The sequence below is a fragment of the Prionailurus bengalensis genome, chromosome B4 (genome assembly GCF_016509475.1).
Source record: "Prionailurus bengalensis isolate Pbe53 chromosome B4, Fcat_Pben_1.1_paternal_pri, whole genome shotgun sequence".
Taxonomy (NCBI): domain Eukaryota; kingdom Metazoa; phylum Chordata; class Mammalia; order Carnivora; family Felidae; genus Prionailurus; species Prionailurus bengalensis.
This window is the reverse complement of record NC_057358.1, coordinates 12876243-12904032: the sequence shown is the minus strand read 5'-3', so window position 1 is coordinate 12904032 and position 27790 is coordinate 12876243. Positions and strand designations below refer to the sequence as shown.

The 27790-nt window shown below is 48.1% G+C and overlaps 1 protein-coding gene across 4 annotated transcripts in view; it reads left to right on the top strand.

Annotated features, from left to right (window-relative positions):
• The window catches only part of FRMD4A (FERM domain containing 4A), a 616540-nt gene that overhangs the window by 301438 nt on the left and 287312 nt on the right, over positions 1 to 27790 (top strand). The window lies entirely within an intron of this gene.

The following is a 27790-nucleotide window of genomic DNA, read 5'->3' as shown; positions in this document are numbered from 1 at the left end:
AGAAGCTCCTGTTGGAATCATGGCATTCCTCTCCCTGAGCTGAGGAGTCTACTTAGATGTCCTAGACTAAAGTGCAGTGGAAAAGCCATAAGGCAAATAGCATCACAAAAGCTCTCTTGAGAGATAAGCAACCTGCTGTATCTTACGAAGGGGAACAGGGTTGAATTCGAGGAACTTGTTCTGGCTGGAATGCTTACAACTCAGTGATTTTCTTTTTTCATTTAAGGGAAACGCAGTTGAAGTGTTAAAAAAATATATGAGTGTCTATCTAGACTTTCAGGTGGACTTGATTTCCTGACTCGTGATGAGTTGCGTTCTTTCTGCCATTTGAGTACTGGTGAAAAAAACCCTTCACTTCCTCTTCTGGTTGTGTGTAGGTCTTTATTTTGAGACATATCTCTTGTGCTCAATAACAGAGTCACCAGCTAATACACAGTCAGTGCCTCCTGTATGCTCCCTTCTATCCCAATAGCTCTAGAACCTAAGACTAATACTTACGGCTTATACTGAATATGATTTTAGGTTCTGTGGAAAATATTTTGACTTTTACGATAAGTTGATGTAAGACGTTCTGTTCACAACTAATCATTTAGAAATGCGAATTGTACACGCTGGAGTTGTAGAACCTGGTCACAGTAAGGAGAGAGTTATCTGGGCATGGGCACAAAAAAAAATCCATAGTCACCTGGTAACTTCTATTTAACCATTAGAATCTCCAGACGGATGCTTGATAGATCGTGGGTGGTTAATAAATCCGCACGTATGTAGTTACCACTTCTGTCATTCACTGTTCACCAATTTAAGAAAGACCGACAGACTCTGAACGTAGCATCATACATAAAACATGGTCATATGTGTTGGTACCTACTTACATTCAAAACACACAGACCTATTTTCCACGTGTGGGTTCACACCAGTGACGCGATCTTAGATCTGCAAGCTGCTGGGCCCAGGAGAAGCAGACACCTCACCGGACCATCAGGTAGCCTATTCGTCTTGGTTGCTAGATGTGAAGAAACGGGGCCGGGACACCATGGCTCACAGGAAGACAGCCCTTGCACTCCTTATGAGCCCCCCCCCGTGTCACCCTCCCCCGTAAGGGAGAATGACACTGATTGCCATGTATGGTGAATGCGTGAATTCCAACTGGACGTTTTACCCTGTTGTCGGCTTTATGACCCTTTTCAGAATCGGAGTCAAACATTTATGGAAAAGGAGGGCAGGAAAAGTGAGAAATGGCATCTGCTGTTAAGGGCAGACACTGGGGACCAGCACTCTTTTCAGGGGACGCCTTGACTTGAAAGCAACAGCACCTTTCCCAGGTCTACCAGCAGCCTAGAGGGTGACAGGCATTCAGGTGGGTTTCCATTGTCTTGTGATGCGTAATGATCTTAAGGCCTCGCAAATCTGTACCGTCTTTACTCCAGGGCATCTTTATATTCGTTACTTCGTAGTGGGATCCTGAGTTGCTGGGGAGACACAGAGAATGGAGGCCATTGCCCTTGTCCTGTAGGAGCAGGGAAGCCATGACGTAGAGAGGGTTAATCTTCTGCCCAGGAACATACAGTCAACCAACCACAGAGTAGGTCCCATGTCTAGGGACGCAGTATCTTCTGTCCCTGCCATTGGGTTCTCGTCCCTTTACCTTTGCTCTCTGGGGGAGTCTCAACATTGCAGCCTGGCCCTGAGCAAAGGGTGATCGCCAACCTGTCACCAGTACTTTGCATGAAAGGGAATATAGAAGACTCAGGCAGGGAGAATAGTTCGTGATCCCCGGGGCCGGCTGTACGCACAATTACACAGTTGCTCCTGTTTTCCAACAGGAAACATTTTTCTGGAAAACAAAATGCACCTTTGAACTGTGCTATCTAGACATTCATCAAATCCTGATTTCCAAAGCACTCACTCGGGCCAGGAGCCCATCACCGTGCTAGGCAGGGCAGGAAAAACATCAGAAATACAAGATGCTTTGCTTGGTAAGACGGGAGATTTGGGATCCGGGTTTATATAAACAAAATAGTTACAAGCTTTGACGTCACAGGGCACTAATTTAGCTACAAAACAAGAAATGAAGACAAATTAGGTGCTACTGGAAGCAGCCAGGTGGGGTGAAAGGGCAGGGCTGGCAGTCACACGGTCCCCAAAACCGAGAGCCTCATCTGTTGCTAATTGTGTGACCTTAGCCGTGTGACCAGGCTTTCTCCACGTTCTTAGTTTCTACATCCACAGTATCCACCCTTGAGGGCAGTTATTAAGGATTACAGATAATTTCCTTACGTAAGGACCTAACACAATAACCTCACATATAGAAAGCCATCATTAATGATAGGGTATTTTTTTTTAAGTTTATTTATTTTGAGAGCGAGAGAACCAGAGGGGGAGGGGCAGAGAGAGAGGGAGACAGAGGATCCCAAGCAGGCTCTAAGCTGACAGCAGATGGGGCGCCTGGGTGGCTCAGTCGGTGAAGCGTCCGACTTCGGCTCAGGTCACAATCTCACGGTCCGTGAGTTCGAGCCCCGCATCGGGCTCTGTGCTGACAGCTCAGAGCCTGGAGCCTTCTTCGGATTCTGTGTCTCCCCCTCTCTCTGAACCTCCCCCGTTCATGCTCTGTCTCTCTCTGTCTCAAAAATAAATAAACATTAAAAAAAAATTTTTTAAGCTGACAGCAGAGAGCCCGATGTGGGGCTCCAACTCACGAACCACGAAATCATACCCCAATGATAGGGTATTTTTAAAGTTTGCTTATCTTTGAGTGGAGGAACAGTGGCTCGTATTTTTAATAACTGGTGGCCTTTGCACACACACACAGGCTTGGGCACACCTCGCTATTATCTGGAGAAGTCCTTTAAGGATAGTCACTCAATAAAGCCAAGACAGACAGTATTTCCTGGTGATAACTTGCCCTGGACTCCCAATTTTATGCAAGACACATAGAAAACAATGTTTCCAATTCGCTGCATGCAAACACCAAGTACCTAAACTTGGACAAGCCCGTATCCCTCTATAGGGTCTCTTCCTTCCAGAGCCAGATGTTGTGACTCCAGAGGTAAAAATGAACTTCATGGAAAATTCTAATGAGTGTTAAGAGTGTCGCATGTAAATGAGTGAAGGGAACAGCAGATGTGGACCTTTCTCCTGGAGGTTTGCCTTGGAGAGGGGACGATGTCTTTATGAACCTACTATGACCCTACACTATGAGAAAATGGTTTCATGTCAGAGATTGCCTTTCCTTCTAGTTCCAAACCCCAAGAATAAGTCGGCTAAAGCTTTCTGTGGCCGGGCCCGAGCTGTCTCAGGGTGTGCATTTATTACGGATGCTCACCTTCCCATTGATTTATCTTCTGTACCGCTCAGCCCCACATATCCTGAGAAGGAGGGACATCTCTGTTCTCCTGGATGTCTCAACACCTCAAATTCAACATGTCCAAAATGGAATTGGTCACCTTACAATCCTGCTCCCCCTCCAGTCCACCGGCTACCAAGACACCCGGAGCAGAATCCAGACACCCTCCCTGCCGCTTCCCTTCCCTGGGCTCAGGCCACTGTCATCTTTCACTTTCAAACAGTTGCCATTCTTATGCCCCCGAAGTCCGCGTTGTGTGTTACAGCAGTGTGATCTTTCTAAAACATAGGCTTGGTCAAGTCACTGGTTTACTTAAAACCCTTAAGTGGTTCCCTACTTCAAGATAAGTACTTAGATAAATGCCTCAATGTAATGACAAGGCCTTCATGGTTAGGACCCCACCGCCCTCCCCAGCCTCAGCTCTTCCCCTAATTTACCCTGAGCATGTTAGACTCCAACCACACTGAACATATCTGTGGTTCCCCCAACTACCATGAGCTCCCTTGCCTCAGGGCCTTTGCACATGCTTTGGTCTGCCTGACACACACTGCCTCCTCCCTCTACCTCCTTAACTTCCAAGTCATATCCTTCGGTCTAAAAGTAACACCCTTAGGAAGGTTTTTCAGAAACCCTGCCCCTTCCCCAAGTCTGAATAAGTACTCTTGGCTTTGGGCTCCCCCAGCCCTCTGCATTTTCCTCATAGCACCCCAGATCACACTGCATTGGATGCCCCTGTTTCCGTCTTATTTCCATGATGTCCAGTCTCCACGTGATGATGCGCTCCCTGACGCAGGGAGCACATCTTGGCCTCTGGTTCACAAAACAAGTGTGATATTCACTAGATGAGCAAATAAATGAAATCTGAACGCTCTTATAAACTTCCCTCACTGAGAAAATTCGGGAGGAAGAGAAGAATTAAGATGTAAACAGAAACAGCCTCCTTTTACACATGAAGTCACCCGAAGCCCAATTATTGCTGATGGGAAGTGTGTTCGCTCTTACACGTTGACACACACTAAGGAGACAAATGCTCTAAACTCTAAGAGTAGAACAAAGCGTGTGTGCGAACAACTGACCAGACTCATCTCGCATGTCTCTTCGCGGAGTAATGTAAATTTGACATTATTATTGGTGAGGGGGGGAAGAAAAGAAACAAGAACGCATTCTCTTCGACCACAATTATTTGAATATTTAAGTGAAAGGATTTTTTTTTTTTTTTTTTTTTTGGCTCGGAAAGACTGAAATGGTGTGATATTTCTGGAGCAGTATTTTTAACACGGTATAAATTAAACCTCTTCGCACCCACGTGATTCATTATTTGATGTGTTATTTCAGGTTGACGTATTGCCAGTCTATTATTTTGCAAACCATTACATTATCACAGCTGCTAAGCTGCATAACTTAAGAATTCAGAATACAACAGAGTGTCTGTAGTCCAGTGTGTGGTGCTTACGTTCTGAATGTATTCATGCAGGGAAGTGTGAGACTTTACCAGAAACACATATAGCAGACGGCTTTTAGTGGATATTTATTACCATTGAAAGCAGACAGCCAAGAAACTGTTCAGACACATCAGTGTATTCACACATATTATTATCCAACCCCTCATCCTGCATAAAGGTTTTGTTCTTTCTATAAATACACCCCTCTTTGGAGAAGAACATGGCCTCTCGGGGACTCCAATGCTCTGGTTCACAGGCCGCGTTAAAGGCCATTTTCCCCATATTGGCTAGTCCCGTGCCATTTTAAGTGACCCAAACTTGGTGAACTGACGTGTATTTTATTTCTTATAGTCGCTTATGTCCAGTTAAACCCATGACTTCACGTCTTGGCCAGAATGAGCTCACACCGTGGAAAGGCTGTCCTTCCTGGTACCAGTCTGGAGGTTTTATTCCTTGGGCTAATGTGGAAAACAGGACAGGAAACCTCGATACAAATGGTCGGGACCCCCAGGAGCTTCATCTTACACCAAATGGCATTATCCAGCTGAACGTGAAACCAAGCGATGGTTTCTCTCTCTAGACTGCGTGCCTCCAAGTCCTGACTCTTTCTCAGGACTCTCTCTCCCCGATGTCGTGGGTCAAGTGCCATGACTCATCCTAAAACGGCACTTTTCAACCTTGGTTTCACATGGGAAGCTTCCGAGGAGCTTTAAAAAGTCCCAATGCCCAGGCTGTCCCCCAGATCAGCGCTTATCAGAATCTCTAGAGAGGGGTCCCGGCATCAGTATTTAAGCCCCAGGAAATTGTAATGTACAGCCACATTGAAGTAAGATTATGGACAACATGGGTCGTCCGAGTAAGGTGGAGCTTAAGGAAGTTAGCTAGTTTCCATGCTTTCTGGTGTCTTCATGTGAAAAAAATAATAGAGTTGATTGTGTTGGATTTTTACTCAAAAGTGCTATTCTCAACGGGGAAAAAAAATCATTTAAACCCTTTGCGAGTTGGGTCCATATTGCTGGGACATCTTGGGCAGCGCTCAGCACTTTGAGGCCACTTTCTGGGTAATTAAACACAACCTTCTGAAGTCACAGTGGCTAGTTTCATGCAGGACTTCCAGACAATTTAGAGATCAGAAACACCCCCATCCAACTAGCCCTGCAGAACTCCCCCCCCCCCCACTGGAGCACAGACAAAGCCCCCTCCGAGTTTTCCAACCTGCTGTATTGCAGCTATGTCCACAAAATCAATCATGTAATCTCAGAACACTTTCTGTAGGTGTTTTGAAAACAGATCTCTTACAAATTGCACTAGCAAAGCGAATACTCTCCACCTGTGTGACATAAGAACTTCTTGGAACACACAGTTACAAACAGTGAGCTTTTATTTGTATTGATTCATCAATGCACCTCTGAGAACACTGTTATCTCATGTGTATAAAACAATGGGGAAGAAGTTATGGCCCCGGGTCTTTGTTTTCTTACCTGGGAGTGGAGAAGCCACATCTGTGGATTTTTCTTTCTTTCTTTCTTTCTTTTTTTTCTTTTCCTTTCTGGCGGCTCAATAGCTAACTGCTTCAAAGGACTTGGTCAGTTTTTCTACTAAGCTCCAGAACCTAGAACAGTGCCTGGCGTATATATTGGACAAATAAACATTAATTGAATGACTGTGACATAAAAAGAATGTCTTCAGGGTCAAACACTCAGACCTTGACTCAAATAGAATTGTCACCCAAAGGATAGGGTTGCAAAGTGCCTGCCTTTGTTATGCAGATGAACATTTGTGTCATTGTTAGCCCTAATAGGTGACTTATTTTAGGATGCTAGTCCTTCTTGGGAGAGAACTTGCTCAGGAAAAACTTACTGAAATTCTACTACACGATTAACCCTTTTGAGTGTGTGGGCAGGCCCTTTCCCTTCCCAGTCAGAATCTGTAGATGAGTATTTTGAGATAGTCCATAAATACGCCTCCGATCATTTTCCTCTAGTGCTTGCTGACTTTTCTAAAAAATGCCAAGGTCACATTTCCACATGGATAATGCTTCCAAAGGGTCCCTCTCTATTACCTCTATTGGAACATGAATCAGGAGAACCAATAAGTCTTAAAAGTATATTGATCATTTCTGGAAAATTCGGTCCGAGGTCAATCAAATCAGTCTCAAAATCCAAATACCCCAAGGAATGCAATGCCTAGGATCTGACCCACTGTTCAGTAATTCCACAGATTTTTATTTAGTACCTACTACGTGCCAGGCAGAGGTCTAGACCCAGGGGATATAGCAAAGTCTCGTAAGTGATGTGAAGTCTTCTAAGAGGAAATAGAGCAGTATAAAAAGTGAGGGGAGATGGGGGTGCTGCATTTTTATGTGCTGTTGCTCTCGGTGAAGATGTTTGAGAAGAGACATGTGGGAGAAAGGAGGTGAGCCATAGAGCCCTCTGGGGAAGGAATGTGCCTGGTGAGAGAAACCACCAGTAACGCAAGATGTGCAATGCCAGGGCATCCTTGATGGGCTGGGAAACTAGTGAGGCTGGGGGTCAGGGGACAGCAGGAGCCAGAGCAGAGTGAGGGGAGAGGGTACCTGGAACAGAGCCGTGGTCAGGAAGTGTTAGGAGCCCCGGTGACAGAGGGCTGTGTGGGCCATGATAAGGACTTGGGGGTTTTACTCTGAGTGTAGAAGAAGACCAGTGGTTTGGGGACCAAAGAATGACACTAGCTGGTATGTTTTGAAGGCATAGTAGTCTGATAGAGAACTGGGTGGCTCATTAGGGCAGTAGTGCAATAATCCTGACAAGAAATGGTGATGGTTTAGACCAGAAGATACTCTGCCGGTGATGAGCAATAAGAAATGAACGGATTCTGGATTTACCTGGAAGGTAGGGCTGTCAGGATTGGCTGATGGATCAGGGAGAGAGTGAGGAAGGAAGACAGGGGTCAAGACTGACCCCTGAGCAGCTGTAGCCTGGAGTTGACCCTAATGTTGGAGACATTGCCAAGGGGCTGAATGGGAGTGACGGCAGAGGTGAGGGAGACCCGAGAGCTCCCTTTGGATGAGGTGAACTTGAGACGATTCACATTCAAATGGAAGACATTAAGAATATAAGTTTTGGGGCACCTGGGTGGCGCAGTCGGTTAAGCGTCCGACTTCAGCCAGGTCATGATCTCGCAGTTCGTGAGTTCGAGCCCTGCGTCAGGCTCTGGGCTGATGGCTCGGAGCCTGGAGCCTGTTTCCGATTCTGTGTCTCCCTCTCTCTCTGCCCCTTCCCCGTTCATGCTCTGTCTCTCTCTGTCCCAAGAATAAATAAAAAACGTTGAAAAAAAAATTTTTTTTTAATTAAAAAAAAAAAGAATATAAGTTTCATGGGCAAGTGGGAGCTCCGGCCTACAGAGGTAAACCAGGCGCCCTGAGGCTGGCTTGTCCAGGCTCGTGAGTGCTGATTGTGCCCATGTCTCTTCCCACCTCTCCAGGCAGTGGTGACATGTGGCAGCTTGAGAGGAGTCCCTAGTGGGAGAACTGCACCAGGAAAATCAGCAAACACTACACATCTGGGCTTCTTTTTCTTCTAGAAAAACATCCACTAGTGGATGGTGTTTCAAGTCACAGAACCAGTAGCTAAAACCTGGGAAACGTCCAAGGACTGGACCCGTGGCCACTCTGAAGTTTAGAAGTCAGTTCCAAGCAAAGAAGACTAGGAAGGAGCAGCCAGTGAGGTTGCAAGAGAATTGAAGAGAAATTCTCAGAAGGGAAAGTGGGGCTGCCCACTGCTGCTGATAGCCAAGGAAGATAAGGGCTAGGACGTCATCTGACTGCACTGTTATCAAAAATCTTGGGTGCAAACGGCCCACATCAGAATTTCTGGGTGTTCTCTAAATCACAGATGCGCGGTCTCCACCCCAGTCATACTGAATCTGAACCTCTGGGGCACACAATTACGGACTACAGGGTGAGAAACTGCAGATCGTTTTCCAGAAATATAGGCGCCAGTGAGGAAGAGAGGAGAACGCAGCCTAGGAAAGGGGAAAATAATGCAGACAGGAAAAAGAGAGATTCTTAGGACAATTTTTGCTCAACCAAAGGTCAATCCTGGACACAGCAGGTAGAGACCGTGATGGGGAAATAATGAGGTGAAAATTATGACAGCCAAGGCCAGTAGTGAGTCTTCCTCCTGATGGCACCCTAGAAACACAGTGTTCCTACTTGACGTCCCCTCCCCCCGCTTAAACCACTATATCAGGAAAGGGGAGCTGTGCTTGTCCCTTACAGCTTGTCTTGCCAAAAAAAAAAAAAAAAAAAAAGAAGGTGAAAAATTTCAATATCTTTTGTTGGTCACCTGTGTCAAAAGCTTGCCCCTCTACCTCAAAGCTTTATCTTCCCTGGGATCTAGCCGAAGAAAACTTCTTTTCTGTTGTTTTGCTTTGCCTCGGAAATTTTTTTTTTTTTTTACAAGCCATGGATTGATGTAATCATGTGTCGGGGCCTCATAACCCAGCCAAGTCCCAGAATATATTTAGAAAGTATAGTTTAGGGGCGAGCCAGCCACCAAATGGCCGGAATGAGCAAGTTCTCATATGAACTCTGAATTTAGGGCCTCAGACCCGGTCTGTATAAAGCAAATGGATCTGAACTGAACTGGCAGAAATCATGTCTCTGACACCAGGGTTCTATTTCGCTGAGTTTTCGCGGTGTCCTCGTAGAAGAACATCGTACTCTCATCTCCCGGTCGGCTCGAAGGAAAGTAACAGCCACTGGCCATCTGCACATAGTCCTTCATGCAGATCCCATGAGTGTTCACCCAGCCCCCACATAGAGTCCCCTTCCCCATCCCTCCCATTCTCCCTTTCTAGGAGGCACATCCAATTTGAACGAGTGAAAGAATGGTTTTTACAGCAGACGTGTGGTGGGTCCCTCCCACTGTTCTCGGCCGATGGTGGTGAATAAGGCCGTTTTGTTTCCGGAGCGGAACTGGTGGGCCTGGGTGTGGATAAACTCAGTTGCCAGGGGCCCTGAGCATGCTTTCCCCAGACACGTGCAGTAACACCCCTGCTTTCACAGGGCTGCATTGCGTGGCCAAGTCCCTCCATGTAGGCAGCAATGTGGGTACCAGGTCCCAGTACCCCTGTTGTTAAGATGTCAACCTAGTACTGAAGGAGAGCGAGCCCTTCGTCCTGCTGGGCCCCAGCTCTGAGTTTTCAAATAGCGGAGCGTTCAGGGAGAGGAGTTACAGAGGAAAAAAAAAATCTCCTGAAAACACTCAGTGATTTGAACCCAGCAGCACAGAGCGATATACTCACACGATTGCCTTCAACAACAGTCTCCCAGGGACCAGTGCCCACAGGGCAGAAGCCAGGCTCCCCAGACCATGTGCAATCCCATTCAACTTCACCTCCAGGGGACGATGCCAATGTCCTGTGGCATTTGGTTCCATCACAGAGTCCGTTCTCAGAGCATCTTAACTGCCCTTTACTTCTAAAACCGTCCTTTTAGATGTGTGTTCTGCGGTCCCCTCTGGACAGTACTGAACCAACATGCCGAACAGCAAATGGAAGTATCTTTGAGACCTTGTGAATTCCTTTTTCCCTTCAGTGAAATGGCCTTAAGGTGGCATGAGAGAAACGTGGGTAATGCACAGGCCAAGACTTTTCCTGTCCATTCTGAGACTCACCAATCAGAGAGTGGTTATTTTCAACAGCCAGTGTCTATTTCTGATGGTACCCTTGGGACGTAATCCTTCCGTTAATCCTGGAATGCCTCTTTCACATCCACTGTCCTCCAAAATAAGGCCCCATCCAGGCAAATGCAGATACCAGCCGGGCAGGCGAATAAATGTAGCACAACGAGGAAAGTTGTGCCCTAGCAAATGGGGCCAGTATTACGTAGCTCTGCTTGGGGAGACTGGGGTTGCTGGTCCTGTATCTTCTGACCTTTCCATAAAAATCTTTGTGCAGTTTTCTTCTAAGCAAGGGAGAGTGTGTGTGTGTGAGTGAGAGAGAGAGAGAGAGATAAAATATCTCAATTTTTAAAGAAAGTTTATTTATTTATTTTGAGACAGAGAGGGAGAACAGGGGAAGGGCAGAGAGAGAGAGAGAGAGAAAGAGAGAGAGAGAGAGAGAGAGAGAGAGAGAGAGAGAGAGAATCCCAAGCAGGCCCCACACTGTCAGTGCAGAACGGACACGGGGCTGAGTTTCATGAACGGAAAGATCATGACCTGAGCCGAGATCAAGAGTCAGAGGCTTAACCAACTGAGCCACCCACACGCCCCTGAAATATCTCAATTTTCATATGCTGGCAACCAAGCCAAGCTTAAAGAAAAACAATGCATGCCGAACGAAGCACATTTGTGGCCTACATTTGGCCCACAAGATGCCAGTTTTCGATTTCTCCAATAAGATGAGTGCCACCCCAACCTACATATCTATGCATTCTCTCTCCCCAGTCTTCAATTTCATAAAAAGGAGACATCTCAATACAAAAAAAAAAAAAAAATTAATCTTGGAATAGATCGTCAGGCCTTCCAGCTGGCATCATAGTCCTACTGCTAAATCGGAATTCCTTTAAAAAAGAAAAAAGAAAAAAGAAAAGAAACTCTTGACAGGTTAAATGCAAATTCTAAAAAGCATTTCAATACACCGAATGCCTGTCTCCAGCTACAGGAAGTAGGAAGACAGCCTCCTCTTTGCTGAGAGCAATAATTTTAGTACCCGGCACGGGGAACAGAACTTGAAAACAACGGAAGCTATAGTTCAGTTATTGCCTGAGAGGTCAGCTGAGCATCAGCCACGTTCTTCTGCTTTTGGCAGATGTTCCCCCACGTTAAAGCGAACCAGGTCGAACAGTTTCATCCAACAAAGCAATCACTCCACCACCGAGAGGCACAGTTTGCTGCTAACTCCTATTTATGGACCAGCGGTCTATGGTCCCGCTCAGAACCAGCCACATGAGAACCAAAGTGAGCTTCTTTTATGATCAAGGTGGTTGACTGGGAACAGCCCAACTCAAACCTTTTCGTTCTAAATCACCTCTTTCATGCTCGATGGAAGGGAATTCTGGGGTCTCGGCCAAGTCCTCGAGTAAGAGCCTGAACGGAGTCACAGCCCCTTTCCTGATGAAAGCACTGGCTCTTTCCATTGGAAGCCTTGATCTTCCCAGGTGGAAGAGGGCTCCAGCTGGGGGAGGATACAGGTCACACCTTGTCCCTGTCCCTTCTGAAGAGCACCCTCCCTTGTCCTGTTTGCAGCAGAGATGTGTCTCTTTCATTTTAATCTCAGAATATCTGTATTTCTGCCTCTTCCCTGAAATGGCAAGGGAACTGACTGCCTTCTAGCACCAGGCCAAAGGCTTCCCAGGGACATCCGATGCGCAGGAGACACAGATCAATGTACACGTTAGCTATTCATTACTTTAATTCCTTTATGCTATATCTTTAGGAAGTTAAATAATCAAAGATCAATACACCCAGACCACATTTTCTCAACTGCCTGCAGAGAGTATTTTTTGAGAGACAGAGAATGTGTACGTGTGAGAGTGAGTTAGGGAGGGTCAGAGGGAGAGAGAGAGAGAATCCCAAGCAGGCTCCACATTCAGCACAGAGCCCGACACGGGGGCTCGATCCCACGACCCTGGGATCATGGCCTGAGCTGAAATCAAGAGTTGGACGCTCAACCGACTGAGCCACCAGGTGTCCCTGCAGAGAATATTCTGAGTTCAGATTTAATTCATCTTTACTGAGGACTGATGTTTGCATCCTCTTTTTTAGATCAGCAGCAACCCATTCTGGGCCTGAACCCGGGCCAAGCGATGACGTGGGTCTCAGGCAGGAGATGGAGTAGAGTGGCCAGGAGTTACAGAATATAAAGTCAGAGCCAGATAAGAGAGTTTGCTGGTGGCCGTGGTCTCCGCAACGAGCCCCACAGACAGGTTAATGGGGCACGCGTCTGAAAGTGTTTGAGCTGGGAAATGTTGGAATGAAGCCGTCAGATGGAGACCAGAGAAATTAGAGATGTAGATTGAAAGCAGACGCTAGCTAAGCAGGAGCTGCAGGTAGCCCTTCTATAGCTGTGGTGTGCCTGGCACAGGGCGACGGGGCCAAGGGACCACCTTGATCAGAAAGCCAACAGCGTGCCTGGGCACAGGGCGACGGGGCCAAGGGACCACCCTGATCAGAAAGCCAACAAAAGAAATATGGGAGAAAATGCTTCTAAGCCTTTTTCAAAATGACAGTTAAAGATACTGTTCCTGGGGCTCCTGCGTGGCTCAGTCAGTTGGGCGGCTGACTTTGGCTCAGGTCGTGATCTCACAGCTCATGAGTTTGAGCCCCACGTCGGGCTCGGAGCCTGGAGCTTGCTTCAGATCTTGTGTCTCCCTCTCTGCACCTCCCTCTCTCTCTCAAAAATAAGTAAACATTAAAAAACTTTTGTTTTAGGGGCGCCTGGGTGGCGCAGTCGGTTAAGCGTCCGACTTCAGCCAGGTCACGATCTCGTGGTCCCGGAGTTCGAGCCCCGCGTCAGGCTCTGGGCTGATGGCTCAGAGCCTGGAGCCTGTTTCTGATTCTGTGTCTCCCTCTCTCTCTGCCCCTCCCCCGTTCATGCTCTGTCTCTCTCTGTCCCAAAAAAAATAAATAAACGTTCAAAAAAAATATTAAAAAAAAAATTTTGTTTTAAATGAAGATACCGTTCCTTATGTTTTTCAGGATCCCCCATATAAATTCTACCCTGTTCATTCCTCTTAGGAGATGACAAGTAGTATGTGTATGACTCACTGTGCTTACCTTTTTCACTTTTGCTGCCAGGTAACCCAATGGGGTAGCTCATTCCAGATGCCTTCTCCCCTTGACCGCATCCTTTTAAGCAGTTCTTTGGGGTTTTTTTCCTATTCTATATTATTCTTCATTTCCTAGTTTACTCCTATGTTCCGTGTCTTTATTTACATGCCTCTATTGTTCGCCCCCGCCAAGCAGCATAGAATCCTGGAAGTTTCCCTCCTGTTTGTGTTCCTTTCTCAAAGGGAAACCAACACAATGGAAACACAGTCCACTGAGAGTGAAAAATAGAACAAAGTCTGCTACTCCCCTTCCCTTGGCAGAACTAATGATCCCCACAGGTGTATGAGAAATGCTTTAAAGGTAAGCTGAGACATGGGAACATCGTGCTCTGAACAAGGCAGCTCTTTTTCCCAGGAGGGAGCGAATTCACTCCGAACGTTCAGCCCTGACAAAACAGAGCTGATCCATTTCACCCCATTGTGAGTTGTGTGTACACGGTGACTTCACGCACCCCCTTGGTGGCAGTTGAAGGGGTGTTCTTGGGGAGAACAGAGAATATGCTATAGATGGGTATCCCCCGTGGAGGGTCAGAAGGTGCGAGTTCCCACTGGGAATCTCCGTGTCTGATGCCCACCCTTCCCTAACGAGCCACGGCTGCGCCTGACAATGACTTTTCTCTGGAGTGCTAACTCCCTGTGCAAAGGGCCAAAAAAGAGGCAGTTTCTGCTTTGCCGTTCCCACCAGGATGTTGGAAGCCTCTGTTTTTGTCCTTTTCACCCTACACCTCTTTTTTCTTTCTCTTTCTAAATTTTGCTGTCAGTGCGCTCCACTGTAAACTATCAGATGCACAAATAACAATAGCTTCCTGGGAAAGATTCGCTGCTACAGGCGATGGGTCCGTGCCAGGAAGAATAGTAAAGCCAAGAACGCTGCTTTAGGGAAACCACAGCATTCGGATAGCAGTTTCGGGATAATTGTTCGATTCCATTAGGGATTCAGAGTCCTAATCTACCGCAGAACCTGGCTCTAGGATCTCCTCCGGGGGAATGTTGAGCCCCATGCATTTCCACGTACCTTGGCTTTCTTGTTTTGTTTCACGTTTAAGGACAGTCAGTTACCAGAATCTAGTCTCGGATCTTGCAGTTCATGGGAAGGAAGATGGTAATAAAAGCTGAGAGACAACCAGGTTTCACTGGTGGGTCAGGTTCACTCTGAGAGGAAGAAAGAACGAACACATGCCCAAATGCTGGGATCCTGAGAATCTCTGCCCTTGAGATAGAAGATGTCCCTGCTCTGGGGGTTGTCTGCTTTGCCAGGCTGCCGGATCTCCCGTTGCTCGGCTAAGTGTCGAGGAAGCAAGGTCTCGCTCCCTGATTGCTCAGATTTAAGACCAAGTGTCCTTCACTTCCATTCTGCAGTGAATTAAGCAGGTCAGCCGGGGTCAAGGAGCAAATATCAAGTGACACATTCTCCTCCTTCCTTCCCCAGCACATCCCCAGACACGGCCCTCTGGGAACCAGAGGAAGGAAATGCACTGACCGGATAGACGCGCCGGCCAGGCCCCTGGGGAAGGAGGGGAGAGCGCCTCCTTCTGTGGGTTTCCAGGCACTACATACATCATTCTCACCCTCACCCACCTCTCCACCTCGATCTCAGGTCTCCAAGAAAATGACTAGGAGCAAAGTCAGACAGAAAGTTGCTGAGACCCAGGAGACTTTGACCTCATAGACAATGATGTAAAGGGTATTTCTGCAATGAACAGGTGTTCATGTGAATCCCCATTTCACAGAAGAGGAGAACAGAACAGAGCGATGAAGGCCCAGGGTCACACAGCCAGCAGTGGCAGATCCGGGATTCGAATCCAGAAATCTCTGATGAGGAAATCCGACTGGGGGGTCTAAACTAGACAGAGACTCTTGGGGACCAAGCTGCTGAGAAAAGTGTCCTTGAGGGAGGAACCGGGATTACCAGATTTCGGCAAATGAAAATACAGGATGCTCTGTTCAGTCTGAACTTCAACCAATTGTCCTTTAAGTATGTCTCATGTTGTTTGCCTGAAATTCAAATGTAACTGGGTGTCCTGTATTTTCATGTGGCAGTCCTAACTATAGAAGACACTTTCATTTTTCTGTCCTTTTCTTTCTTGTCTCCCTCTCATATTAGGTTTGTTCATCCCCCTGCTTTCCTTGATTTCTCCTCCTGGGTCCTCCTGTGGAATTTTTGGAGCTCAACTTCTGCACATAAGCTTGCTTTAAAATCAGTTGTTGGGGCGCCTGGGTGGCTCAGTCGGTTGAGCGTCCAACTTTGGCTCAGGTCATGGTCTCAGGGTTCGTGAGTTCGAGCCCCTCATCGGGCTCTGTGCTGACAGCTTGGAGCCTGGAGCCTGCTTCGGATTCTGTGTCTCCCTCTCTCTCTCTCTCTCTCTCTCTGCCCCTCCCCTGCTCACACTCTATCAATCTCTCTCTCTCAAAAGTAAATAAACATTTAAACACATTTTAAATCAGTTGTTTATGATCCTCTGATATGGCTTAAGCACCCATAATTATGCCAGGGCTCACATGTCCAGAAGACTCTAAGTGGGGGTCTGTGCTCTCTAAGCCAGTAGGGGTTAGGGTAACCACCCTGGGAGTCTTTGCTGCCCCCAGAGAGGCAGAAGCAGCCTCCGCCCAGAGGTGGGGTGGGGGGAGGTGCCACCAGGGCACGGGGGGGAGACTTAGATCCCTCACCCCTGCCTCACCAGAGCAATGTTAACCTATTTCCGACGTTTCTACCCACTGTGCTCGGTTCTAGGCTCTTGTGTTCTAAGGCAGGGCTTCTCACACTTCAGCGTATGAGGGATTACCTGGGAATCTTGCCACGCGCAGATTCCCATCCTGCAGGTCTGGGGCAGGGCCTGAGAATCTGCATTTCTAACACGCTCCATGCAGGACACTTTGAGTAACAAGATCCTCAAGTGTCTTAATCGATGCGCACGGACAAAGATTATTCTCCTTTCTCTTCTTTATTTCAGGTGTCATCTATCACCTATCTGTCTCCTTAACTGTTCCCATGCCTATCTATTACCTTGGCCGTGACCATTTGGTACAAACACGTGGGCAAGATCAGCGAGTGTCCAGCCTGCTCAACAGGAAATGAAATTCTCCCGGTGCAGGAGGTTGTAAGAGACAAAGGAAGGAACATAAGCGCGTTGAGATGTCCCTTGCCAAAAAGCATTCCTTCCTCGTACATGGTGGACACTTAAAACACAATCCCCTCTGAAATAGTCTCTCCTTCCTTAACATCCTCCCAAGGTCAAAGAGTCCGCGATGAGAATCTCCACATTTGCCAAATTTGGAAGCCCTACAGACCTGAGACGGTCTTAGGTCTTAAAAAATCTGTAACCCTCGCATGACCAAAAGGGAGCGTTTCTGGGTTGTGCGTGATCCCAAAAAAGCCCTCTGCACAGATGGGAGGCAGATCATGGCCTTTAGGTCGGAAAGAGAGTAATTCACTCCCCTCTCTGTTTTGCACAAGTAGTAAATAAAAGTAAGTAGGCCTGAGACACCAGCCTTTATCTATTGTCTGATTGGATATTTTTCATTTTCTATCGTATCTCAATGTTTGCTTTCTATTAAATTTAGAGCTCCTTAAAAAAAAAAAAAAATCAAGTGTTTCTTTTTCAGCCACAGATGATATCGAGTGTTCCTGCCTTGGAGTGATTTAATTATTTTCCCTCTTCCTTTACAGCTGTAGCCTCGTTAATTGTAGGTGGGAAGCAAACTCTGAAATCGTTTGACTTTCTGCTTTGCTTAGAAATCTTGCTCGATTAAATTGTAGGATATCCTCCTTCACAGGAAGTCGGGTTCCGAGATCAGCAACATTTGTGTTGTTTGTGCTTTGAGATAGAGAAGATCAGGCATATCGCCTGCGGTTTCCTCGCGGGCAGGGGAGGGTGGAGAGAGAGGGCAGATGGACAAGAAATAGACAAGAAAATGACCCGAATATGACTCACTCATTTCTAAAACAAGAGTCGAAATGCTCTTTGTTGACTGCAGATCATAACCTCTGAACGTTCTGGCCTCCCAGCCACAAGGACAAAGGAGCGAGTGATTCAGGGTCTCAGTATGGCTGCTTCATCCCTGCCTTTGGGGAACCCAAGTACTGAAAAGATCACATCGCTAAGAAATCCTTTTAATTTAGAAACAAACACGCGTTCCTAATACCCCGGCTTTTCGAGTCAGTACGCAGTCCTCAGGATGGGAGGACAAATTCTATTTCTTTTACCAAAACATTTCTTTTAACTATTTCATTATTCTTTCAGGGAAGGATGGGAGAGGAGTAGTTGGGTGGACCGTCCTTAAGTGTTGATTTTCCATCGTGTGTGGGGAAAAGGTCATTTATGAGCCCCTGCCAGGGACCGGCTGCTCCACGGGAATGTTCCTTCCCGCAAGGGTTGGAGGCGAGTACAGGGCTTTTGAAGAGGCTGTGGGAGAATGCAGACGTAAACAGTCGACACAGTGACTTGCACACCTACCCTCCGTTTCGCTCAAGCACCGTAAATGTGAGAATTGAGGGCCGTTGCGGGCTTAGATGAGTGGCTCTCAAAGTGTGGTCGCAGCCTTACCAGCGACTCTGTTAGAAATGCAGGCGCCCAGGGGAACCTGGGGGGCTTCGTCGGTTAAGCGTCCGACTTCGGTTCAGGGCATGATCTCCCGGTTCAGGGGTTCAAGCCCCCCGTGGGGCCCTGGGCTGATAGCTCAGAGCCTGAAGCCTGCTTTCAATTCTGTGTCTCCCTCTCTCTGCCCCTCCCCTGCCCATGCTCTGTCTCTCAAAAATAAACAAACATTTAAAAAGTTAAAAAAAGAAAAGAAGGAAAGAAACAAAGAAACAAACAGAGATGTCCAGGCCTTAACCCCATCTACTGAAGTCAAAAACTGGGGTGAGTTCCCGAGATCTGTGTTTTAACAAACCCTCTGGGTCATTCTGATGCAGGCTAACATGTGAGAGCCAGTAACTGCATGACCAAAGGCACTCGTGTCTGCAGGACAGAGACCTCAGAGCCGGGCTGCGAGTTAGAACCCCTGGCATGCTTTTTTAAAAATAGCAATACCAAGTCCCTCCCCCAGACCGCTAAAAATGGAATCCTTAAGGGTGGGGCCCAAGTAAAAACATTGCCTAAAAGCTTCCCTGGTGACTCTTAACGAGCCTCCAGGGTTGACCACCGTTGTTAGCTAGTGCGAAAGGAGGGACCGGGTAGGAGAGGGCGCTAACTCAGCTGAAATGCTGATTCCCCGGGAAGGGGCGCCTGCAGTCTATAGGATCTGCAAAGTCGCCAAGCCAGGCAACGGAGATGTCCAAAGCCCCCGGTGGCTTCGCTGTCATCCATGGGCACCATGGGGCTGGGGAGGGGCTTCACTGAGAGCCGGTGGGCAGCATCCCGTCACATGCCTCCTCTCGAGCCCCCACCCCAGCTACAGGTGTGAAAACTGCTACACTTCGCTCCTCAAGCGGCACTGATGGTGACTGGCGGAGTGCCAGGAGCCAACCTGCCCCGGGGGGCAGAGTCTACTGGCTCTGAAGCCTGGCTCCGAGGGCTTAGGGGGTGCCAGGGACCCACACGTACCCGGGTCGGGGTTATTTCTTCCTAACCCCAGGGGCCAAACCCGTAGGTTCATGCCCTTGACCCTGACTTGCGTCTGCTTTCCCACAAAGGCTGGAAGCTGCTAGCGCTGGGGTCCTAACGCCCTGCCTTGCCTGTCCTAACCCTGCTCCCAGTTGGGGGCCCTTCTTCAACTCAGGAAGGGTCCCGATGGCTCACTGTCTGGTAGCTTTCCACGCCCTAACGCCTGACCCTACCTCACACCCACTAACCTAGGTTCAGGGTAATTTATATGTGGCCACAGCCTCAAGCAGCCTGTAGCCACTCACCCCCAAACACCCGAGACCAATGGGGTTTGCTCAGCACGTACCAGCCATTCCTGATCTCCTTCCCTGTCCCCAGCCGTCAGCAGGGGAACCTGCCTGCCTGTCCACGTAAGGCCCCATGGGCCACGACAGGGAGAATGGCCAGAGCTGTGTGTCCAGGAGGGGAGAGCTGTGAGGGCCATGCAAGGTGCCTTAGCACCAAATGACACGGGCTAGACTTCAGAGCTGGGCCCTAGGTCCAGCCCAGGAATGAGGATACAAGCCCAGCCGACGCTGTAAATGTCAGGGCTGGCCGAGGCTCCCTCGTGCAGAGAAGCGTAGGTTTACCCCAGGGCCACCTAACGAGCAGGATTCACCGGGACAAACAAACCCTAGATGTCAGCAGCTGGGTGTCTGTCTGTGGGCAAACTCCTGGCCTGCCTCAGGAAAGTTCCTGCCTAGGAACTGGACAGGGCAGAAGCAGTAAGTGGAAAAGATTAAATAGGGGGGCAGCACCCAGGTGGCCTGGTCGGTTCAGCGTCCGACTCTTGATTTCTGCCCAGGTCATGGTCTTGCGGTCGTGAGATCGAGCCCCACATCGGGCTCTGTACCGAGCGTGGAGCCTGCTTGGGATTCTCTCTCTCTCCCTCTGCCCGTCTCCCCTACTCACGCTCGCTCGCTCCCTCTCTCTGAAATTAAAAAAAGAGAGAAAAAGAAAAAGGGACAAGGGTAACGTTAGCATGGAATGGAATGACAGTTCCTCAAAAAATGAAACAGAATCACCACATGACCCAGCCATTCCACTTCTGGGTAAACACCCAAAAGAAACGAAAGCAGAAACTCAGTCACGTGTTTGCACACCCGTGTTCACAGAAGCACTATTTCAGAACAACCAAAAGGTGGAAACAACCATCATGTCCATCGACGGATGAACGGATAAACAAAACGTGGCCTGTCCATACAGTGGCATGTTGTTCAGCCTTAAAAAGGAGGCAAATTCTGGGGCACGTGCATGGCTCAGTGGGTTCAGCATCCAACTCTTAATCTCTGCTCAGGTCTCGATCTCACAGTTTGTGAGTTGGAGCCCCTGGGGTGGGGTGGTTGGTGCTGACAGTGTAGAGCCTGCTTGGGATACTCTCTCTCTTTCTCTCTCTGCCCCTCCCCTGCTCTCTCTCTCTCTCTCTCTCTCTCTCTCAAAATAAATAAACTTTAAAAAAAAAAAAAAAAGGAAGCAAGTTCTGACACTTGCTACAACAGGAGTGAACCTTGAAGACACTAGGCTAAGCGAAATCAGCCCAACATGAAAAGACAAATACTGTGTCTCCGCTCATACGAGGCACCCAGAGCAAATTCAGGGAGAGCAAGTGGAATGGTGGGTGCCAGGAGCTGGGGGTGGGAAGAAGGGAGAGTCGGCGTTTAGAGGGTGCAGGGGGGGGGGGCGCCTGGGTGGTGCAGTCGGTTAAGCGTCCGACTTCAGCCAGGTCACGATCTCGCGGTCCGTGAGTTCGAGCCCCGCGTCGGGCTCTGGGCTGATGGCTCAGAGCCTGGAGCCTGTTTCAGATTCTGTGTCTTCCTCTCTCTCTGACCCTCCCCCATTCATGCTCTGTCTCTCTCTGTCCCAAAAATAAATAAACTTTCAAAAAAAAAAAGTTTAAAAAAAAAGGGTGCAGGGGGTTAGTTTTGCAAAATGGAAGGAGCCCCGTTTGACCATAATAATACGATACCATAATAAAACAATCAATAAATGTCTGAGATGTGGAGGCTGGGCGGTGTGAAACCCCACAGGTAAATGCTTCCATGCATCACATCGGAAGTGAGGAGGGGGTTATCAGCCGGGGCCTGCGCTCTGAACACATGTTCGGTTTCACAAAACCTCTGCCCCGCCGGCGGCTCTGGTCTTCGCGTTTTGAGATCCGTGCTGAGTTCTGGTGGAGGACGCAGAGTGCTCCCCAGAGAGAGTGCCTCAGGCCCCTTAATTGTGGTCAGACTCACCAAGGAGAGCTCAGACCTGCCTGTTACCGGTGCCTAATTAACGAGAAGCCCGGTCCCAGCTGCCGTACAATGAGGCTGTTGTCTTGGGTTTATTAAGAGCCACTAACAGAAGGCGTTGAGCTCTCGCACGTCCCCTCCCAGCTGAATCTTAAATGATCACCTCTGTTTCTGCATCGGGGGGGGGGGGGGGGGGGGTGCGGGGGGGAATAACCGATACCCGGATCCAATTCCCTTCTTCTCTAGTGGAAATTTACCCCAAATTCTAACGCACCAAGAGTTTTTCTTTTTGAAAAGGAGGAAAAAAAAAATTCATCGCGTTATAGTGTTCATGACAAACCAAACAATGAAGTCTCCGCTGGTTTTCCTTACAGATTTTCAGATGCTTTCATGGCCTGCGTGGGTGTAGTCACATTTCTTCTCTTGAATCGTTAAAAGGCGTTCCGTTTCTTTTCGCCGGCGGCTTCCCTGGTTCACCAATTGGAGGCTTGCTGAGGGAGGAAAAGGAACTCTTACACAAAATTCAGGGTCACCCCGAGCTCTGGGTTCAGTAAATATTGCCCTTAGACGGTCCAAGATTGGCGGGATGGGTCCCGCCTGCTTTGCTCTCCTTCAGTGTTCCATCCAGCCATGAGCCACGCCCCCCACACACCCGCCGGCTTGCCTTGCTGCCTATCTTTTGGTTTGCTCTCTCTCTCCGTGTAGTTTCTGGCCTCCTGGTCCACTCCAACTCTGGATTCATTATTCACAGACATTTTGATTAAATCCTGGATGACTCTATCTGTGACCCCTGTCCTGATCTCCTAGCCATGATTAGACTAGACCTCAAACATCCCCAGTATAGCTCTTAGTTTTTCCCAAGCTCTGTTGCTAATTCCTAACCCACCTCTACTCTCCTCAGTCAGCCACGGAGGAAGAAAAGATCGTGCTACCTATAGTCAGGCTGCTTTAAATGGTTCCAGAAAGTAGCCCTCCATGTGAACACTTTTATCTCTAAGAGATCTTAACGAGAAAAGTAGACTATTAAATTCTTCCATGGTAGTGTAGGCAACTTACCACGTCGATAAGTTTATTATCCTAAAACAGGCCTAACTTTGAATATATATCAAAGGATTTGCCTTTTGGCTCCCTTGGAATGTGTAATACCAAAGTCGAATGGATGGATTAATCCAGTCCCCACTGACCAACTCAAGTAAAGAACTCATGGTTGCTTTTTGCTTTGTTTTACGCATTTTGGGATTTTCTGTCATTGTTATGGATGCTTTTCCGTGAGAGAACTTTTCTTAACTGTAGCAAATGGGATGGACTGTTATAAAAGGGATTTTCTGCCACCGTCGTGTTAGAATATGGTCTCTAGAATCAGGCGTAGCTCTAGGCTTGTTGAAGTCCTGACCTCCGGACTCAGTGATACTGATGACACAGAGCACTGGGGTTGGGACAATGTGGTGGTCAGCAGACAGTCTTCCAGCTGGGTTCTTGGCATTGCCAGACATCTTTTGCATCTCTGCTTTCTTGTCCCCACTCCCCTCCCCGCCCCCCACCGGAGAAAAGCATTCTAAGGAAGTGAGAGAAAAATGTAGCCCTTAAAATGGCTTCCCAAAGTCGTTAGCTCACCAAAATTGCCTCTGACCCACAAGAGCTGCATTGACCCCACCTACATTAGGAAGACCATTTCATTCCCATTCATCAAGCCTCCCACATTGCCTTTGTCATAGTGTGTCATGTCTTCATTACTGAGTAAGAAAGGGGACGGAGGCGTGCCCAGATATGCCTGCTCCTTGAGAAGCCACGACAAGCATAACAGAACTTCCTGTCAGGGAAATTCATCTACCGGGTAGACTTTAGGAAGGCATGTCACCCAAGAGCAGCAGGAAAAGCCACAAGCCCACGCTTTTCTCTAAAATACACGTTTTCATTCATTCCATAGTCATTACATTTGTGTTAAGTTCAAGTGCTAAGGACTTTCTAAAAAGATTGCCAAATGAGAAGGAATTTTAGAGAGGAAGTGGACTTTACTGGAAATGAACAACACATTTTCTTAAAAAGCTCCTAATATAAGTAACGCAGTATTATAAACAATGCAATAGCCACAGTTGTGTCAAGGGCTAGGATGAATGTAAGCCCTAGGTAAAAACTAAGTGTTCTTACCCCGGTTTACCTCTTAATCAGTTTTACTTGCCTTCCTTTGTGCCTAGTTAACTTCCTCCCTGCTCGCTCATCCTCCAACCTCTTCACACCTCTAGACACAAGTTTTCTAGTGTCTTCCCTGTTCCCACGTGGAGGGAAAGTGTTGATGATCTGTCAACAAACATCCTATGAGAATTAACACGTCTTCCTCTGTGAGAGGACGCAGAAGCGGTTCTCAAGCAGGCACACCCTCCTTTTTGTGGGACCAGGATCCCCAACCTTATAACTTCACCCCCCGACCGGCCCCAAACCTGTGTTCTTCCGAGTGGTTCTTGACTCCTAAGCAAAGCAAAGCATCTGTTGTCTTGTTTTGTTTTGTCTTGTTCCCAGAAAGCCATGATCTCATCAACACATGCTTGCAAAATATATGCTCAAAAATCATCCTTGGCCACTAAGTTCATGGAAACCAAATCATAAGAGATCAAGAAAAGAGGAGCTGAGAGCATTTCGTTTCTCATTCAGGGCCTGGACTGATGGAATTCAGACGGCCCTGATTGTATTTCTGTTGGGGGCCTGGCATGTATATGAGAACTTGCTTTCGTGACCACAGTAATTGATGGGATGACATCACTTTTCGGGCCTCAGGATCACTTGTAGAATGGTTGGTGGAGCGTGAAGGGGAGTATTCTAAACATAGCTCTTGGCATACTGCTCTGGAAGTGCCTGAGCCAGAGGGCAGCTCCTGTCTCCCTTCTACTTTCCCAGGGACGCAAAATATTTTTATACACACGGCCGAGAGTTTTTAAAAAAAAAATTATTCTCCCAAATGAACGGGGCGAGGTCCCTCGCTTTTATATGAATGGGCCTCTTGGGTTCTCAGGTTGAGGAATGATGCAGCGATGACTCTTTGTCAGAGCTGGGACATCTTCCAGACCCAAATATGGGATCAAATATGTTAGCGAGCGGCCCTGAAACGCCCCTCGATTTCAAAACATTGTTTGGGTTTGGGTTTAGCACATCGCCCACTCGCTTAACCATACAAGTGCTATCTCTAAATATCCTTTTCCCAAAGAGCTGGCGCTGGGATGAGAGAGAGACAAATGGGAACATCCAGTAGGGCTTGGACTTTTGCCCCGATGGTGGGCGTGAGAGGGTCAGGATCGGAAGGAAGGCAAGGTGGAGGGAGCGGTCTCAGAAGGAGGAGGGAATTCTGGGCTTTCTGGTGTCCTCCGCCCCCCGTTTCCCCAGAGTCCCTCTGCGGGCTCGGCCAGGGGGGCTGGCAGCCGGCCCCTGAGAGACCCCCTTCCCACGTGCTGCTGCCCTACCTGCATTCAAAGGCATGTCACAGAATGTGATTAGGAAAGCAAGAACATGACCACCTCATACCCACTAGGTTGGATCTAGTCACAAAGACAGGCAGCAAGATGGTTGGTGAGGATGTGGAAAAACTAGAGCCTTCCAGCACCGCTGGAGGGAATGCAAGACGGTGCGGCCACTGTTGAAAACAGCTTGGCGGCTCCTCGGAAGGTTACGCACAGAGTTGCCATATGATCCCGCAATTCCACGCCTAGGGTGTCTGCCCGAGAGAACCGAAAAACATACATCTCCACGCAAACATGTGCGTGAGTGTCCGCAGTGCTCTGTGTGCCCAATAGCACACAAGTGGGAACAACCGGAATGCCCCCCCACCGCCGTGGCTGAATGGACGAATAAAATGTGTGTGAGCTGTCTGGACGATGGAACTGTATTCACCAAGAGAAAGAAGGGAACTGTGGAACGTGCTTCAGCGTGAATGAACCTTGAATGCATTACACTAAGTGAAAGAAGCCGGTCACAGAGATCGCGCTTCTAGAACTTTTTCGGGAAGAGGCTGGGGATGGGAGGGAGGAGTGAGGAGTGGTAGTGCTAGCCCATGGGTACCGGCTTTCGTTTTGGGGTGATGAGAAAGTTCTAAAATTCGAGGGTGGCGATGGTTGCACGGCTCTGGGAATACACTAAAAAAAAAAACCATTGAGTTGTACAGCTTACATGGGTGGCGAGTGTGGACATAAATTACATCTTAACGAAGTGTCGTGTTTTTTAGGAATACCAACAAAGAAGTAGGGGCCGCCTTTGTTTACAGAATAAAGCTCTGCCCCAGACCAGTTTTTCGGTTTACACATGGGGATTTAATAACAAAAGCATTCGGTGGAAGGAAAGAACAAAATGTGCAACAAATTTAAGCCTAAGTTTGAGTCCCGTGTTGGAAGCCAGGAGGCGAACGGAGAATTAAAATGCCAGCTAGTAGCAGAGAACTGAAATGGCCCACACGTGGCACAGAAATGTCAATTGCAAAACCCAAAAGAAAATCGGCTTTCTGTGCAACCTGGAAGTATTGTGGATGAGTGTGTCTGAACATACCCCAGCTTCCCCCTCAATGTTGCAGACTCGTTTATTTTCCAACACCTCCTGGGGCACCTGGGTGGCTCTGTCGGTCAAGCGTCTGACTCACGGTTCTGGCTCAGGTCACGATCTCGCGGCTTCCCGGGTCCAAGCCCCACGGCAGGCTCCGCGCTCTCTCTCTCTCCCTCCCTCTCTGCCCCTCCCCCAGTCACGCCATCTCTGTCTCTTTCAAAATAAATAAACTTAAGAATAATTTAAATTACAAAAAAACCTTATTTTCCAGCACCTTCTCAGGTTCACTTTGGAGTCCGTTGTGCATTGATCCTTACTCTTCCAAGAGAACGGATCTGCTTGGAGTAAGGCCTTAATTCTGGTTGAAATGTCTTGTATTGGAGCTCCAATGGACCAGGTTTGATGTGGGAGAAACTACCCTTGACCTTCAAATTCTGTAAGATACAACAAAACGCTTCCAAGATAATCTTTTTAAAAAGCGCTGTCTGTGCCTCCCAGAAGCTGACTTTGACCTGACACAGAGCGTTGGACTTCTCCGGTCAATCCGACGGCTGACATTTTCTAAAATAGGTGTCAGCAAATAATCACTGAATAATTAAGACGGGTTCCATTAGAATTCATTTCTGAATACATTTCTTGGGCTGCTATAGATATGTTTCTCCGTGCACACGCAAGTTCCTGTATCTCTAACGTGTTTGCGGATTTTGTTCCTAATTGTGCCGCGTATTACTTTCAACTTAGAGTTTTTCCGAGTTCTTCTCGAGACGGTAATTGTGTCCGAAAATATCTCTAGAGTCAGGCAAAGGCATTTATTGCTGTGCAAAGAATTCCTCCGTCTTTGCGAATACAGCGAACGAGAGTCTGAAAGCAGGGACGGAAACTCCTGGACGCAGGGATAGTGATGAACGGCTGAACCAGGTGGGAGCAGCTGGGAGGGGTGGGGGAGACATCGAGGTCAGTGCCCTGCGGTGGCCCCGTGTGTGGTGCAAGGGCCCCACCTGCCCCTCCTGCCTTCGCCCTGGACGGGAACTCCCGGCTTCACCACGCCCGCCTCCTTCCCACGGTCAGCACCTGATTTAGAGCTTCCAGCCTCCGTCCCTTCCCAAATATGGAACCACAGGACCAAGACTTTGGCTTTCACTTGGGATGTCCCCCAAGGGCATACAAGAGGCCAACACTCAGCAGCTAACCCAATCCTGCGAACTGACTCAATCCTCAGACTCTTTCCACCCCAAACATTAGCAAAAAGTCTCCTGAAAGGAGGGGTGATTCTGTAGTCGCTCTTAATGACATCTTCCTGGGATCTCAGATGCTGTTCCTCACCCCGTAGACACACACCCACGACGACACTGAGCGATCATTCTTTAAAGTTCTGTAAGTAACTGTCTAAGTGGTAAACTGCCCAGGAAACCCCGACTTTCTATTATTTTCAAAGAAAGAATAAAGAACGTGGTTAAAAAGAGGTGGAGTCAGCAGGACAAACGCAGTTTCCTCTTTTGACTGGTGAGCCCTGAGGTCATGTCCCTGGTCCGTCACGATATTCACGTGGTCTGGGCAGGTGACTGCCACCCTCTGCACTACAATTTTCTGCTCCAGATGCACACACAGGCACACAAACAGAAGGACACACAGATATACATACACACGTGGACACACAGACATGCACACAGAGGCAGACACATTTGCATCTAATTGCTCTGAGCATTCGCTCGAAATCCTTTTAAAAGCACGGGGCTCCGCGGTCAATGGCAACCGTGCTATTTGCCCCCGCAGCCTCTCAGAGGCCGTTGGGGAAGCTGCCTGTCAAAGTCTGAATTATCGACCTCGAATCTAGGGCAGAAGCAGATACGGCTGAAGAC